We start from the raw sequence: 14245 nt of genomic DNA, 5'->3' as shown, positions 1-14245 counted from the left end.
GGAGGGGCGAGGCATTCTGGGCTTTGTAGTCCGGCCCTACAAGCGACAAAGGCGTGTTCATCGGGGGAGAGCAACTAATTAGCATCCGGGCTCAGATTGGCTGGATCGTGGACGAAATCCGAGGGGGACCCATCCTCGCTTCAGCTATCTGAATCCTCGGAGAGAAAAAGAAAAATGATTGTGTATTTACTAAAAACTTGGAGCTTCCGTAACAGTTTTGGAACGAGCGTATTTGGTAGTGTGCTCCAAAAATTACTTTTGTAAGGTTGATATCCTCGCAAGCCGGGGAGGAAGGTCTTTTCAGTGAAATATTTTGGCTCAGTGTTTACATCTACCAAAAAACAAAAAAACAAAAACAAAACAAAACAAAAAACTGAGATTTGACCCGTGTCCCCTCCCATCTCCTTTTTCACTGAAATGTTTAAATTGAGTCTGGAGGTATCTGAAGAACGGTAAATGGTGGTATATGCAACCTTCCCACCCCATTTCAACTCTTAAGGTGGCCTTCAAATTTCAGATTACCCCCTCACCATGATTTATTTCCTTTAAATGCTAAATAGTAACCTCCAGGATTCATACTCAAAAGGTTTGGTTTACTGTCACAGTGCAGACCTTGATTTTTGGTTTGGGTTTTGTTTTTTTTTTTTTAATTTAAAATGACGGGATACTAAATATAGAAAAGGTAGATTAAAAGCAAGTATAGTCAGAGATAATATCAAAACAAGGAGCGACTGCACTTTTTCCCCACAAGCCATAAATGTCTGATAACATCATTTTATTACTGAGACAATCCTCTTACATCTCCCATGGATCAGCAATGGGCGTTGTCATAGTAACTGGGTGTTGCCAAACTAATCATTATCGGAATTTTTTGCAATATGGACTTTACTGTGGAAAAGATGTGTAGTTCAAAGTGATTGCATCATCCTGACATGGAGATGCCTGGAATTTTCTAAAAGTGTGTATGTGTGTATAATATTATATGTATACACACCTCTACAGTAAATCTCTATGTATTTTATTCCATTAACTGCCTTGCATGGTGTAAATGTTCAATAAATGTTGAATAAATGATGAAATCTTCAGCCTTCTAAGTCTTTGATTGGTGTTTCCCTGGTGCCTCTGGGCATGCGTGTGTATTTAGCATTTACTTCATTGTAAGGAACTGTGCAATTATAGACCGTTCCTCCACATTTGTGCATTGCATTTTCTTGATTAGTTATTCATCAGCTTCCCAGCTTGTTAGAGTTTCTGGTAAGCTCATCGGGAATGCAAGCAAAATAGAATGCTAAACTGATAAAGATGTTCACCTGGGTGTTTGGACAACCCAAGGCAGAAAATAAATCAGCTTCATCATCTTTTTGATATTCATAGCCATCAATAAAACTTACTGAAGGAAAGAAGGTTAACCTCCAATTTTTGAGTCTTTGTTTGAAAATGCTTGGCATTGTTTTAAGTCCCCTAAACCAAAAAAGAGAGAATTACAGTCAACAGCCCAAGTTGGAAAAGTAAGAATTTGGTTTAATAATACATGGAAGCTGTTTAGAATTCTCATACTGAGTAAAAAAGCCAATTAACACCTGCCTCACTGACTAATCTGCTTATATTCCCAACACCTTTTCTGTGTAAGGTAGTGTGGTAGATGTAATTTACCAATCTAAATGCATGTGCACTAGGTTTACAGCTCAAGAAATGTTAGTGGTTTAAGGAAAACTTAATTGAAGATATAGTTGTTTATACTTATTTTAGTTGGTGATAGTGAAAACACGATGCCGTTTCTGCTTAGAACAAGGTATTAAAATTATGCCACTTGAGTCTCCAAGTGATAATAATAATAATTAATTGAGCTCCTGGTATGTACCACAGGCTGCACTAAATGCACACTTTCTCCTTTTATCTTCCAAGAGAGGTTGGCATTGTTTTATCCATTTTGAAAATGAGGAAACTGAGGTTTAAGGACATGAAATAACTTAATTAGGAAGTGGATGCGCTCAATCCCTAAGCCCGATTTCAAAATTCTTTCATCACATCCCAATGATTGTCGTTCAGTGGTAGCTGAATATGGACAAGATAGCTAAACAAGTAAAAATTGTGGTAAAAGAAAACATATGTTAAATTAAGCCTGTCCTGAAAAATCCACAGTCTGTGGAAATAACTTGTACGGAGAAAGTCAAAGAGAAGTTTTCCCCAAAGGAAAACCTTCCATGAATATTATATTAAGAAAAGAAAGGCACAGTACACTTTTTGAATCTACTTCCAACTGATGAGCCAGGAGCTAGTAAGCCGGAGGTGAAGTAAGACCCTAGAACAAAGTGGGTGGGGGGGGGAGTAAATGGCGCACGGCAGGGCAGAAGGCCAGTCCCTAATCCACGGTAATTTTTGGGATGATTTAATATTCCCTAAAACCAAAAGACCTGGGTGTGATCAGAGTCAGGGGGAAAAAAAAAGATCATTGTAAAGGATGGTATTAAACTTTGTAATGCCTTTGGTTAGGTGACTGGGTTTATGTATAATCCAGTCCTTCTCACTGTTTGCCCGGGGCAGAAATTGTCGGGAAATCGACTTCCTGTTATATCTTTCCTCAAGCAGTCTATGAACATTGAGGCTTTACTGTGTCTAAGGGTATCTGGGATACATAATCCCATTTCAGCTTCATTAAAATCCTTTCTTATTCCCATTTCATCCATGGCAAAACAAACTCAAAGCTCCCATCAGCGCCTCGTGGGTACTAACAGTCGTAGGCTGAATGTATGAATTCAGGAACTTTCCAGTTAAGGGTATAGGTCTCTGTGGAACTCAGACCTTCCAACTCTGTCCACAAAATCCCACCTCTGCTCTGTTCTGCAAGGAACTTTCTTCCCTTCTACTCTTTACGCCTCTTCACCTGCCCACTTCCACTAAGCCTCCAGTCTCAGTTCAAATTTTTCTTCCTAAAACCGGCGTTTTCTCATCCAAATTAGAACGGTCTCACCTATTAGTGTCGATTTCTAGAAGCTGGTTCTTTCCTTTTATAGCATAGTTCAAAGTTTATAATTATAGATTGAATTGTCTATGTATTTATCATTTTTCACACTGCAGGTTCCACAAGGGCAGACACCTTCACCACTATGTCCTTAGCACTTAGCCACGGTAACAGAACACAGAAGTCACAATAAATGAATTTGGAGAATGACTTTGGAGACTTGAATATAAACTAGAGTATTAAGGGACTTCCCTAGTGGCTCAGTGGATAAGACTCCACACTCCCAATACAGGGGGCCTGGGTTCGATCCCTGGTCAGGGAACTAGATCCCACATGCATGCCACAACTAAGAGTTCACATGCCTGCATGCCACAACTAAGGAGCCCACGAGCCGCAACTAAGATCCAGTGCAACCAAATAAATAAATAAATATTTAAAATAAAATAAACTAGAGTATTAAAAGGCAACTACCGTTGGTGGAAATGTAAAATGGTGCAACCGTTGTGGAAAACAGTATGGCAGTTCCTTAAAAAAAATTAAACGCAGAATTACGGTAGGATCCAGCATTTCCACTTCTGGATATACATCTGAAAGAACTGAAAGCAGGGACATGAAGAGATACTTGTTCACCCAAATTCATAGCAGCATTATTCACAAGAGCTAAAAGGTGGACATAACCCAAGAGTCCATCAACAAATGAATGGATAAACAAAATGTGGCGTATACATACAATGGAATATTATTCAGCCTTAAAAATGAAAGAAATTCTGGGACTTCCCTGGTGATGCAGTGGCTAAGACTCCACGCCCCCCCAAGGCAGGGGGCCCGGGTTCGACCCCTGGTCAGGGAACTAGATCCCACAGACATGCTGCAACGAAGAATTCACATGCCTCAGGTAAGGAGTCAGCGAGCCACAGCTAAGACCTGGTGCAACCAAATAAATAAATTTTTTTTTTTTAAATGAAAGAAACTCTGACTTGCTACAGCCTGGATGAACCTGGAAGACATCGTGCTAAGGGAAATAAGCCAGTCACAAGAAAGACAAATGCTGTGTGATTCCGCTTCTATGAGGCACCCAGAGAAGCCAGATTCATGGAGGTAGAAATTAGAGGGGTGATTGCCAGGGGCTGGGTGCAGGGGGAAACGGGGAGTTACTGTTCAGTGGGTGGAGTTTCAGTTTTGCAAAATGGAAGGAGCTCTGGAGGTCGCACAGTCATGCGAACGCTCTTCATACCACTGAAGAGTTCACTTAAAGATGGTTAAATGGCAAAATTTTATGTTACGCGTATTTTACCACAATTGGGGAAAAAGGCAATTACAAACTGATGGGTGCCTAACTATATACATTTATTAAAAATCACTGAAATGTACACTGATAATGGGTGAATGTTATGATATGTACAGCGTATCTAATGAAGTTGTTTTTGGTCAGGAGAGCCTTCATCAAAAAGTCTACAAATAAGAAATGCTGGAGAGGGTGTGGAGAAAAGGGAACCCTCCTACACTGTTGGTGGGAATGTAAATGGATATAGCCACTAGGGAGAACAGTATGGAGGTTCCTTAAAAAACTAAAAATAGAACAACCATACGACCCAGCAATCCCACTACTGGGCATATACCCTGAGAAAACCATAATTCAAAAAGAGTCATGTACCACAATGTTCATTGCAGCTCTATTTACAATAGCCAGGGCATGGAAGCAACCTAAGTGTCCATCAGCAGATGAATGGATAAAGAAGATGTGGCACATATATACAACGGAATATTACTCAGCCATAAAAAGAAACGAAATTGAGTTATTTGTAGTGAGGCGGATGGACCTAGGGTCTGTCATACAGAGGGAAGTAAGTCAGAAAGAAAAAAACAAATACTGTATGCTACCACAGATATATGGAATCTAAAAAAAAAAACTGGTCATGAAGAACCTGGGGCAAGATGGGAATAAAGACGCAGACCTACTAGAGAATGGACTTGAGGACATGGGGAGGGGGAAGGGACGAAGCTGGGACGAAGTGGGAGAGTGGCATGGACATATATACGCTACCAAATGTAAAATAGATAGCTAGTGGGAAGCAGTTGCATAGCACAAGAAGATCAGCTCGGTGCTTTGTGACCACCTAGAGGGGTAGGATAGTGAGGGTGGGAGGGAGGGAGACGCAAGAGGGAAGAGATATGGGGATATATGTATATGTATAACTGATTCACTTTGTTATAAAGCAGAAACTAACGCACCATTGTAAAGCAATTATACTCCAATAAAAATGTTAAAAAAAAAAAAAAGAAGGCAATTAGGGGGAGTTCCCTGGTGGTCCAGTGGTTAGGACTCGCAGCTTTCACTACCAGGGCCCAGGTTCAATCCCTGGTCGGGAGCCTAAGATCCCGCAAGCCACGCGGCCAAAAAAAAAAAAAAAAAGGCAATTAGATATTTGGTTGTCCCTATACTTGAAAGGGCCATAATTACATGTGTGGTTTTTCTCCTATGTGGGATTCCTAGCATCTTAAGCTTGAAAAAAACTGAAATGGCAAGGCTGGTGTCCATAAATCATGTTCTGCCACTGCAAAAGTATGGCCCCTTTGGGTCTCTAAGTATTCATGCCAGGAAATGGTCAAGTGGACGGATGTGGTAACCGCTGCTGCTTTAATTTGGGAAATACACGGTTTGGATTCGGGAAGTATAAAGAGTGGCTTTTTTCTCAACATGGCCCGACCTCCTGGAGGCTATGGACTCATCGATTTGATATCTGCCTGCCTCGAAGAGAAGGCTTTATATGTCTGGAAACAGCTGCTCAAATCTAGAGATTTAGAAGTTGAGCTAAAATTGCTTCAGAAATCATGCTTGTAATTCACTGGGAGTGCTTTCTTATGGGGCCAAACGTCCACTTTTCTGAGTGTCCTGGCCCAGAGCCCTTCTACTGGGATGATTTATAATTGCAAAGTCTGGCTAATTGCAATCATCACCACTTAACTGATGATACCGCCTCCTCGTGCTTTTTTTTTTTTTTTGCGGTACACGGGCCTCTCACTGCTGTGGCCTCTCCCGTTGCAGAGGACAGGCTCCAGACGCGCAGGCTCAGCGGCCATGGCTCACGGACCCAGCCTCTCCGCGGCATGTGGGATCTTCCCGGACCGGGGCACGAACCCGCGTCCCCTACATCGGCGGGCGGACTCTCAACCACGGCGCCACCAGAGAAGCCCCCGCCTCCTCGTTTTGATATCTCTCTGCTTGTTGCCATTTTATCACTCCCAAATTGGTACTGAACAATTTCTAGCTCCAATTAGTCTTGCCGGTTAATATATCCCCTGATAAGTTGAAGCCCACAACTGTGTACTCAAAAAGAGAAAAAAAACTATTCCAGCAAGTTCATTAAAACAGGAATGAATTTCCAGAAATGAGAATTTCTCCTGCAGTTTCTTCAGTTGAAGAGGAGATGGACCAGGAATAAAAGAGTTGACACGACTGGGTTTTTTGGTCCCTCAGTCCCTTGCTGGGCTCACTGTGGACCATGCATGCGGGTCTTTAGGTCAGTCTGGAGCACTCACATGCTGCAGAGGTTGACTCTCTGAGTCCATGGCAGTGGTTCTCAGTGGGGGGCAATTTTACCTCCTCCCCCAACTGGGGACATTTGGCAACACAAGAGTGCTAGTTATATACGAGGTAGAGGCCAGGATCATGCTAATACCCTACAATAGCCCAGGGCAGCCCCAGACAACAAAGAACTATCTGACCCAAAATGTCAGTAGTGCCGAAGTTGAGAAACCAGGTCTATAGGTAACATGATTTCAAGGCCATATTAGCAACTACCTAATCCTTTTTTTTTCCCAATAGTAAAACACTTTCTAATAAAACTAGGTACTAAATCACAATCAAATCCTCTTATCTGGACTCCCCTGGTGGCACAGTTGTTAAGAATCCGCCTGCCAGGGCTGCCCTGGTGGCGCAGGGGTTAAGAATCCGCCTGCCAGTACAGGGGACACGGGTTCGAGCCCTGGTCCGGGGAGATCCCACATGTCCGGAGCAACTAAGCCCGTATGCCACAACTACTGAGCCTGAACTCTAGAGCCTCTGAGCCACAACTGCGGAAGCCCGCGTGCCTACAGCCTGTGCTCCACAACAAGAGAAGCCACCGCAATGAGAAGCCCACTCACCACAATGAAGATCCAATGCAGCCAAAAATAAATAAATAAAACAAATAAATTTAAAAAAAGAATCCGCCTGCCAGTGCAGGGGACACGGGTTCGATCCCTGGTCTGGGAAGATCCCACATGCCACGGAGCAACTAAGCCTGTGCGTCACAACTACTGAGCCTGCGAGCCACAACTACTGAGCCCGTGCGCCTAGAGCCAGTGCTCCACAACAGGAGGAGCCACTGCAATGAGAAGCCCACGCACCGCAAGGAAGAGTAGCCCCCACTTGCAGAAACTAGAGAAAGCATGTGCGCAGCAACAAAGACTCAACGCAGCCAAAAATAAATAAATAAAAATTTTAAAAGTCCTCTTATTTTCTATGGAGAACCAACTAGCGGTTACCGGTGGGGAAAGGGAAGCGGGTACGGGCAATAAAGGGGTAGGCCTTAAGAGGTACAAACTATTATGTATAAAATAAGCTACAAGGATTGTAAATCAGCTATACTCCAATAAAATTTTTTTTACAAAGCTACAAGGACATACTGTACAACACAGGGAATACAGTCAATATTTTATAATAACTATAAATGGAGTAGAACATTTAAAAATTGTGAAGCCCTACATCGTACACCTGTAACTTGTATAATAATATTGTACATCAGCTATACTTCAATTAAAAAAAAATCCCCTTGGCTTCTCCAGGGGAACCTTCCTAACCTCCCCCGACTAAATCAAAGCCCTGCATACTGGCCTTTTCTCTCAAAGATTATACAATCTTACATTCACTCGTTGGGATGATTTGAGTAATTTTTCTGCTTCTTCTGCAGATGAGAGAAAGATAACATTTGAGTGAATTTTCTTCTGATCTTTCTTCCATGAATATCATAACTTTTACAGAGTTGAGATCCATTTGAAAATACATCTTGGCATTCTGTTTCTTTCACTTCAACAGGATATCATCAGCCTTTTCTACCTCACTAAAAACAAATCTTTGTTAATGTGTTTTATCATGTAATTTTTTTCGCTCATGGACGAACCTTTAATCTAGTTACCCAATCCCTGTTATATATTTGAGTTGTCTTTATTGTAGAGAATAAAATCCATGAACTTTCTGTTCACACAGCTCTGTCCAAATTTTGGATTTCTTTTCTTAAGACCTCGTGTTCTGAGTCTTTCTGCAATGAATGTTGGTGTTTCACAAATTCACAACCCTTCAAGAGCTTTTGAAACTACTCTCTTATTCCTTTGTGGGCTCTTGTGCAAGACATGAGCCTGGGTAACGTGAGTGATCAAGCTAAAAGGGTAAAACCATAAACATGCTTATCGGGACATTCACATATTTCGTAACTGGACCGGAGAAATGTATAGATTTTCAAAAACAAGTTGAAGGTTCAATTGATTGAACAATTTTTCTGCTAAAAACGCTTTCCACTGCATTCCCTTTTGTAGCAGTTGTGATTCATTCTTTAAACATTTCTGCACTGGCCCCTGCAACCTTTACTAAAAGTTTTCTCTTGCTTTTTCTTCTTTCTTTTTTTGATTACCTACCAGACACACATCCTGCCTCCCCCTTCCAAAAAATACCTATTCTGAGCTTGTCTTTAAAAAAATATCACCGAGGAGGTGCTTCTGTCCATTTGCCACGAGCGTTCTTTATTATAACAAACCTTTAAGAGCTAAAAGCCCAGCACACAGGAAAGTTTACTGTCATAAATATCTATCTGTCACTGCAATATAAATTATAATTGAAAATAAACTTTTCAGAGAACTCTGCCCAACACGCAAAAAGTGAGCCAGTGAGAGCGAGGCAATTAAGAATGTTAATTGTCACAGAGAGAAAAGCAAAGGACAGTCATTGTTAAGTTAACTGGTCTATAAACACCTAAATGGATTTTGCGAAGGGGAAAAAAGAAAGGACCATCTTTTGACCATGAAAGGGAATATAAAATGTCCCTTTCTTGGTTTTAATGTGTGGAGAGATTTTGACTTCTTTTCTCAGCTCCGACTCCCAAATAAACAAATGACTTGGCTCTGGTCTGGTTACAGAGACTGAGATGAGGCACCTAAATGGGGGGAAAGAGGGAAAAGCAAAGAGAGCAGACAAGAGCAGAAATAAGCAAAGGCTGAAGAAGAAAAATAGGAGGGAGAGGGAGGGGAAGGGGTGATAAGTGTAGGGGAAGAAATACAGACACCAGAAGAGAAGGAATAAAACTCCTGAGAAACAGAACGAGAGTTAAGCCCAGGGAAGAACAAGAACGTTTTCATCTATTTTCCACCCTTAGGGTGATCTGAAAGTTGTTGTTTTGTTTGTTCTTGTTGTGTTTTGGGGGGTTGGGGTTTTTTTTTGTTTGTGTGGTTTTGTTTTTGTTTTTTTCCAGCTCTGCTGTGCAGTTTGCAGGATCTTAGTTCCCCGACCAGGGATCGAACCCAGGCCTCCAGCAGTGAAAGAGTCCTAACCACTGGACCACCGGGGAATTCCCTGAAAGTTCATTTCTTAAATTGGGCAGCGTGGACAAGCCAGGGTGTGGGTCCTGCCTTTGTAATTTCCCTCCAGCCTGTCTCAGTCTCTCCAGATCTTGTTTCCTCCCCCAGTAAATGGGGAGACTAATCTCTATTTGTGGCATTGCCCCGAAAATTAGAAATGATTGTCGTAAAGCCTCTGGCTTAAACTGGTGTTCGGGAGACATGTATCATCATCATACACATTTTTTCAGGCTACAGCAGGAATATTTATCTAAGGTTTTTATCTCATCATATTAAGTAGACCTGCAACATACATGATAGTTTTGGGTCCCGAGTTATTTTATTTACTTGGCCATTCATTCATTCACCAAAGAATTATTTTGTCCACTAGGTACCAGGCCTTGGGCTGGGTGCTGAGGATTTTAGGATGAAAAAACTCAAGTGGTCACAGTCTAAAATGGGCAAAAGGGAATTCCCTGGCTGTCTACTGGTTACGACTCTGTGCTTCCACTGCCGAGGGCCCGGGTTCAGTCACTGGTGGGGGAACCAACATCCCATAAGCCAAGAGGTGTGGCCAAAAAAAAAAAAAAGGCCAAAAAAAGCTAATGTCAACACTATTGGGTCATGCAAAAATGGTGGTCTAGGGTACATGCACTCTGCCTAGAGTGGGGCTGGGATGGGATGAAATCGTGAAAGGCATAAGTCGCCTTGCAAACTAGTCACTCCATGACGGAAGGGGCCCTGGTCACCTCACTCACTATTTCGTAAACAAATACCTTTAATATGTGTCAGCTAGAAGTGAATGCTATGAAGACAGTGAAAGCAACAGAGAACGTCAGAGGATGCTTTTTTTGTGGAATAATGAGGAAAGACCTCGCTGATAAGAAGACATGTGAGCGGAGACATGAAGGAAATGAGAGACACGCTGATATCTGTGGGAAGGGCATTCCAGGCAGAGGTAACAGACAGTACAAAGGCCCTGAGGCAGGAATGTGTTTGACATGTTTGGAGAACTTTAAAAAGGCCACTGGGGCTGGAGTGGAGTGAGTGAGAGGTAATGGGGGGCAAGCACATGTATGGCCTTAGAGATCGTGACTCTAATTTTTTTTTTTCAATTGAAAAAAAATTGTGGGGCTTCTCTGGTGGCGCAGTGGTTGGGAGTCCACCTGCCGATGCAGGGGACACGGGTTCGTGCCCCGGTCTGGGAGGATCCCACGTGCCGCGGAGCGGCTGGGTCCGTGAGCCATGGCCGCTGAGCCTGCGCGTCCGGAGCCTATGCTCCGCAACGGGAGAGGCCACAACAGTGAGAGGCCCGCGTACCGCAAAAAAAAAAAAAAAATTGTGGTAAAATACATATAACATAAAATTTAGCATCTTAATAATTTAAAATTATACAGGTCAGCAGTATTAAATGCATTCACATTATTGTGCAAACACCACTACCATCCATCTCCATCACTCTTTTCATCTTGCAAAACCGAAACTCTGTACCCATTAAACAGTAGCTCCCCACTTCTCTCTCACCCCAGGCCCTGGCAACCACCACTCTACTTTCTGTCTGTGAATCTGACTACTCTGAGTACTTCATACAAGAGGAATCATACAAGGACTTCCCTGGCGGTGCAGTGGTTAAGAATCCGCTTGCCAATGAAGGGAACACAGGCTCGATTCCTGGTCTGTGAAGATCCCACATGCTGTGGAACAACTAAGCCCGTGCGCCACAACTACTGAGCCTGTGTGCCACAACTACTGAAGCCCAAGTGCCTAGAGCCCGTGCTCCACAAGAGAAGCCACCGCAATGAGAAGCCCGTGCACCACAAGGAAGAGTAGCCCCTGATCGCCACAAGTAGAGAAAACCTGCGCGCAGCAACGAAGACCCAACGCAGCCAAAAATAAATAAGTAAATAAATAAAAAGAGGAATCATACAGTATTTGTCTTTTTGTGACTGCCTTATTTCAATTAACATAATATCCTCAGGTTCATCCACGGTGTGGCAAGTATCAGAATTTCTTTCATTTTTAAGGGAATAATATTCCTCTGTATGTATATACCACATTTGGCTTATAGCTTCATCCATCAGTAGACACTGGGGTTGCTTCCACCTTTTAGCCATTGTGAATAACGTTGCTATGAATATGAGTATAGAAATATCTCTTCAAGACCTGGCTTTTAATTCTTTGGGGTATATATATACCCAGAAGTGGAATTGCTGGATCATATGATAATTCCATTTTTATTTTTTATTTTTTTTAATTTTTATTTTATATTGAAGTATAGTTGAGTTACAATGTTGTTTTTGTTTCAGGTGTACAGCAAAGTGATTTAGTTATACATATTTATTCTTTTTCAGATCCTTTTCCCATATAGGTTATTACTGAGTATCGAGTAGAATTCCCTGTGCTATACAGTAAGTCCTTGTTGATTATCTATTTTATGTATAGTAGTGTGTATAATTCTATTTTTAATTGTTTAAGAAACTGCCATACTATTTTCCTTTTTTTAAAATTAATTTGTTTATTTTTGGCTGTGTTGGGTCTTGTTTGCTGCACGTGGGCTTTCTCTAGTTGCCGCGAGCAGGGGCTACTCCTTGTTGCAGTGCACAGGCTTCTCGTTGCGGTGGCTTCTCTAGTTGCTAAGCACAGGCTCTAGGTGCACGGGCTTCAGTAGTTGTGGCACGTGGGCTCAGGAGTTGTGGCTCACAGGCTCTAGAGCACAGGCTCAGTAACTGTGGCGCACAGGCTTAGTTGCTCTATGGCATGTGGGATCTTCCTGGACCAGGGCTCGAACCCATGTCCCCTGCATTGGTAGGCGGATTCTTAACCACTGCGCCACCAGGGAAGTCCTGCCATACTGTTTTCAACAACAGATGCACCATTTTATATTCCCCTGACAGTATACAATGGTTCCAATTTCTCTGCATCCTCACTAGCACTTGTTACTTTCTGGGTTTTGATACTAACCATTTAATGGGGGTGAGGTAGTTTCTCATTGTGGTTTTGATTTGCATTTCCCTAATTATTAGCGTGTTGAGTATACTTTTCTAGGTTTGTCTATATTATATATATCTATCCCACATAAAAGCTGCTATTACCTCTTCTTTTCTTCCCACCATTTATTTTTTTATTTTCTTTTTTCCCCCCTTCCATTTATTTTAAATGTCATATCACAGTGGCACCTTACCAAATAGATACCCAAATAACTGCTAGGACATTTCAAAGTTGTAAAGAATAACTCAAAAAGGGTAACGAGTAGAATGCTTAAGAAAGTCTTAATTGTCCTACACCAAAAACACGTAAGAGTCAAAATTTTTAGATAGGCTTCATCTTAATATGACTGCTAAGACAATCACAGTAAAATAGCCCTCCCTTTTTAAAAAGAACATTGCTTTTTGTCTAGTGAGATGAAGAGTCGTTGGAAGGTTTCGAGCAGGGGAATGATGTGACTTCCCTTAGGTTTTAGAAGGAGAACTCTGAATGCTGTGATGGACTGCAGCTCGAGGGGAAAGGGCAGTGGAGACTCTAGCAATAGTCCAGGAGGGCAAAGATGAAGGGTTGGCTCAAGGTGGGAGAAATGTTTGGACGGGAATATATTGTGATTGTGTGGCTGATAGGACTTGCTGACAGACTGGATGTGGGTGGGAGAAAGAGAGGTCAAGGATGATTCTTAGGTTTTTAACCTGAGCACCTGGAAGAAAACGAGTGCCGCGTCCAGAAATAGGGAAGGCTGGGGGAAGTCAATATGGCTGTGGAGGCTTCATTACTCACTCGGGACTTGTTATGTTGGAGACACCAATTGTAGATTCAAGTGGAAACGTTAAAGCAGGAGTTGGATAGACCAGTCTGGAGGTCAGGGGTGAGACCCAGGAGCCTGGAGACATCTGCATGGGTAAGATGGGATTTGAAGCCTTGGGACTGGTTGGGATCAACTAGGGAGTGAGGGGAGATGAGGAAGAAACAAGGGCAGAGATGAGGGCTGGGGAACATTGGGATTTAAAGGCGGGGAGGTGAGGAGGAACCTACAAAGGGGACTGAGAAGGGCAGTCATCTCCGAATCAGAAGCAAGACAGAGCCATCCAGGAAGCCCAGAGAGGAAAGTCTTCATGGTGGAGGGTGTGACCCACGGGCTGAACACAGTGCTGCTGTTTCAAGGCAGGTGGACTTGACTGGTGGTTAGCCTGGGCAACGTAGAGATGGCTAGTCATCAGGAGAGACTCCAGTGGGGCCGTAGGGGCAAGAGCTGATGGGAAAGGGTTGAAAAGGAATCGGAGGAGGTAGTGAGTAGGACCAATCCTTTTTTTTTTTTTTTTTTTATTGTGGTACGCGGGCCTCTCACTGCTGTGGCCTCTCCTGTTGCGGAGCACAGGCTCCGGACGCGCAGGCTCAGCGGCCGTGGCTCACGGGCCCAGCCGCTCCGCAGCACGTGGGATCTTCCCGGACCTAGACATGAATCCGTGTCCCCTGCATCAGCAGGCGGACTCTCAACCACTGCGCCACCAGGGAAGCCGGAACCAACCCTTTTGAAGATGTTTCATGGTAAATAGGCGGAGGGAAGGGTGGAGTGGGGCAGGAAGGGGGGCTTCAGGGGGAATATGAGTTTAAGGGAGGTATTATTGCAGGTGTTGGAGGACGGGAGCAAGGATTCAAGCGAAGAGGAGTTCTTGATAATGCAGGAGAGAAAAGGAACAATTACGGAGC

The sequence above is a fragment of the Delphinus delphis genome, chromosome 15 (genome assembly GCF_949987515.2).
Source record: "Delphinus delphis chromosome 15, mDelDel1.2, whole genome shotgun sequence".
NCBI lineage: Eukaryota > Metazoa > Chordata > Mammalia > Artiodactyla > Delphinidae > Delphinus > Delphinus delphis.
This window is presented reverse-complemented; position numbering follows the sequence as displayed.